Raw genomic sequence first — 4,623 nt, forward strand, 5'->3', positions numbered from 1 at the left:
GCATTTTTACCTCCCACACAGTGTGGGGAGCTGGGCATCCGAGTGGGGGAAGATTGAGGGAGCCTCTGCTGACAAGGGACCCAGGCCCAGCTATGCTAGTGAGACAAGGTCCTGGGTGAGAAGGAACCAGTAAATGCCTGGTAAGTGAAGAAGCAGTGGGTCAGGGACGCTGCTGGCTGTGGGCACTTACAAGAGATCTGAGTTCTTGGTCTTGGTTCCAAGCCAGAGGGGAGAACTGAAGGTCATAGCCACTGGAGGGTTCTCAGGAAGCAAGCTCATTTCCAGCATAGTCTGCCTGGGGCCCTAGCTGTGGCTTGAAGGGAAAGGAGAGCAGAGGTTGGACCCAGAACAAAGATGAAAAATAACAGCCAAAAAAACCTCAGCCCAGAGGCACCATCCCCCACACCCCAGAATTACAGGTGATTATAATAACAAGCTGCTAAAATTTTTTTTTAAATGAGCAGACAAAAGAGAAAGAACCCAACCATAGACAGTTACTATGGGAATAGAGAAGACCAGAGTTTGTCTTCAGAGGAGGATACTGAAGTCAAAAAAGTCTCTCTTACCCCAAAGAGCAATGTCAAATGCTCACCTGCCCAAAAAGAATTCATAGAAGAACTCAAAAAAGACTTCAAAAATCAAGTAAGAGAGACAGAGGAACAATCCAAGAAAAACAAGAAGATTATGAAAAGAAAGCCAACCAACTAGAAAAGGTGATCCAGACTCTTAAGGAAGAAAATGACTCCTTGAAAATTAGAATTGGGCAAGGGGAAGCCAGCAAAGTTATAAGAGACCAAGAAATAATAAAACAAAATATGAAGAATAAAAAATAGAGAAGAATATGAAACATCTTATAAGAAAAATAACTGATCTGGAGAACAAATCAAGAAGAGAAAGCATAAGAATAATCTGACTACCTGAAAGCTATGATCAGAAAAAGAATCTTGATACAATACAAGAAATAATTAAAGAAAATTGTCTTGAAGTGTTAGAATAAGAGGGGAAAGTAGAAATAGAAAAAATCTAATAATTACCACTTGAAAGAGATCCTCAGAGGAAAACCACCAAATTCTGAAACCCCCAGGTCAAGGAAAAAAATATTATCAGCAACAAGAAAAAAAAAAAAACAATTCCAATGTGGCAGAGCCACAATTAGAATTACACAAGACCTAGCAGAGGCTACACTAAAAGATCAAAGGTCTTAGAACACTATATATTGAAGAGCAAACTGGGGTTATGGCCAAAAATATCATACCCAGCAAAGTTAAATATAATCCTGAACAAAAAAAAGTGGCTATTCAATGAATTGACAGACTTTCAGGATTTTATTGCAAAAAAAAAAGAACTTAATAGAAAATTTGACATACAAGATCTAAGGTAAACATGAAAGACTAATTACAAGGGACTCAGTAAAGACAAACTGTTTACTTTTTATGCATGGAAATGTAAACCATAGGTATAAGATTGTCAATAGTAATTGAGTAGTTCAAAAGAAAGAGTGGGGTAGAGCTGAGTATGATGTGATTCTAAAAAGCAAACTGATTTAAGATAACTAATTGTACTGAAATTCTTTTCTTTAACACAGAACAGAAAACACATATATTAACCTCACTAACTTCACATGTCCTTACATCATTATCTAATTATTTCCATACCATTATGAGATATTAAAGGACCTTATCTTATACAAGAATATATATGTATGAATGTAAATATTATACCATCTATATAATACATTGGGATATATATTATATATGTTATATATTATAATAAAATATAATATACAGGAATATATATATATATGTATGTATGTGTGTGTACGTGTGTGTATATATAATATATATATATATAATATATATATGAAACAAATAACAGGCAGATGGCAAGCCCAAGTACTCATCTATTCAGTTGTTTAGGATAAAGAAAGAACTATAATTCTAGGCTGAATAGCTCAGATCTTATACACCTGTATCTTATACCTGTAGCTCAAATGTGTTCCAGAATTAGCCTATTAGATAAAAGATCTAATATCGTGCTCATACTGATCACCTGCCATGATTATAGAGATTTGCCATGAAAGAAAACCAGGAACATAGCCATAGTAAGGGGAAAATGCTTCCCTAACTTTATGCTAATCCCAGGCAAGAGTCAAATAGGTGGCCTACTGTATTGAGAAAAAGTCATAGTCAATTCTAAAAGAGTCATGATGGAAAATTCTATCTACATCTAGAGAAAGTACTAATGGAGTCTTAATGCAGATCAAAGCATACTATCTTCAATTTTTTTGAGTTTTTTTTCCCTTTTTTTCTGTTTCTTCTTTCACAACATGATTAATATGGAAATATGTTTTACACGATCGTACGTATATATCAAATTGTTTACCATCTTAGAAAGGGAAGAGAGAAGGGAGGAGGGAGAAAATTTGGAACTCAAAATTTTATTTAAAAAAAAGTTAATTGTTTTTACATTTAAAAGAAAAATATTATATAAAAAAAAGAAAAAAGAAAATGTCATAGTAAGGCTTAGAGCAGACCTGCACAACGTGGCAGTAGGTAGGGGCCAAAATTAAAATAAGCTAAACTTCTTCGGGCCGCAGATCGGTTAGACTAGAGACGGATTGATGATGGTTGATTGCCAAGGGTCATGTGACAAAAAGGAGAGCACGCACAGTGGCAACTCTACATTTCTCACAAGCCACCCAAAATCCTTTGGTGGACTGCAGGCTGTACATTGTGCAGGCCTGGCTTAGAGTCAGCCATGTGGGAAACTTTCCACTTAAGAGGAAATGGGGAAATTGTGTCAGGAAAACCCGACCTCAGTCCATGCCAAAAGTCATTTTCCCAGACTTCCCCATGAGACAGAACTCCACCCCTATGGGGTTACTAGCATTGCGGATCATTGGCTCAGTAACATTTCTTGATGATCAAACCTGGAATCAGACTCAGAATAATATCAATTACAGTCCCATAAGGTCTAACCTTAAATAGCAAGTTCCAATAGCTATAGTTTGGGATGGATTCAGTTATTAAGGATTGTTTATTGTTGAGAACAAATATTGACTATAGTCTTAGATTGAAAACAATAAGTGATGCTAAAATCACAGCTTAGTTTGCCCTGGTTAGAGAGATTTGCTATGAGAGGAAGAAGCAAGGACGTGATTATAATAGCATCACTACTGGTCCTCTAGGCCTAAGCTCGAGGCTCAGAATGACTCAATGCATGTATAAGAATAGTATAAGTATATGTCAGGTTACACAGCTAAACTCAGAATTAATCAGATGGGAAGATTTCTTGTATGAAAGATGAATTAGGAGGATCCAACCTAGGCCTTCCCAAGGTTACCCTCCCAATCTTATTCCCAGGGACAAGTATCACTACCATTGGATCTTAAATGTCACTCCCACTGAGCTGCTGGCATTTTTCTTGAAGTGGTGAACATTGGTTCAAGGACAAAATAAACCCAAAACAAAGCAAGATTTAGGGTCAGAAGGAACCTTAGAGCTCACTAATCTGATACCTCCCACCCTTACCTTCACTCCCCAGTTCCACAAGTTCTACACAAACTGTGGACCATAGAAGTTTAAATAATTTGCCAAAGGTCACACAGATAGTAAATAACAGAATGAGGGTTTGAACCTAGGCCCTTTGCCTCCAAAATCAGTAATCTTTTCATTATACCATACTACCTCAATGGCAGAAACAAAGTCTGGATAACCTTAACCACATGCCTCCTTATCCATCCTTGGTTTCTGCCATGGAGGCAGTGTGGCATAGTGGGCAGAATGCTGGACTTAGGAAAACAAGCATTTAAATCCCTACTTTGACACTTACTAGCTATGTGGCCACAAATAACTCACAACCTCTCTGAATCTCAGTTTCTCCATCTGTAAAATGGGGATACTATCTATTTCATAGTATTACTGTAAGGCTCAGGTGAGATCATCTATGTCAAGGAGTTTGCTGTTTCTTAATCAATTACTTCCCCAATATTTAACACAATGCACGGCCAACAGTGGGCTGGTGTTCGTTGTATTATGTTATATGTACCAATGGAAGATGTGAAAGAGGACAAAGCAAAAGGTGGGATGCCAGAGAGAAAGAGAGAGCCAGAGGGAAAATAGAGCCAGAGCCAGGGGAAGCATAGGTCTTAAGGGAAAGAGAAGAAAGGGAATAAGGAATAAAAGGAGAGCAGACCAAAATGGGAAGAGGACAGGATGGTGAATAATTCAAGCAAAATGGATCAGGGAAAGCAGGAACTTGTTGCCATGAAATGTGTAATATAATGCTGATAGACACATGTTCCCAAAGGGATCGATTCCAAAGTTATAATGGACATGTCACTAGAGGTAAGGATGGGTAGCTGACTGAGTAATAAAGTAGGCAGAAGAGTAGAGGTGGGTGAGAAGGTGTAGGAGGAGACCTAAGTGTCATAATTTGCTAAAAGGTCAAAGGAATGAAGAATGAGTCTGGGAGAAGCTAGAAGGGGTCACAGTAACTGGGTAAGACAAAAGGTTAGGGAAAGTGGAAGTAGGGTACAATGGTCATAGATGTAGAGGTCATATATCCAAGAGCAATGTTCCAGAGAAAGTCACAGGGATCGGAGAAAACACAAACACCACTAAC

This window comes from Phascolarctos cinereus, unplaced genomic scaffold, assembly GCF_003287225.1.
Source record: "Phascolarctos cinereus isolate Bilbo 61053 unplaced genomic scaffold, phaCin_HiC Scaffold_5;HRSCAF=322, whole genome shotgun sequence".
Classification (NCBI taxonomy): domain Eukaryota; kingdom Metazoa; phylum Chordata; class Mammalia; order Diprotodontia; family Phascolarctidae; genus Phascolarctos; species Phascolarctos cinereus.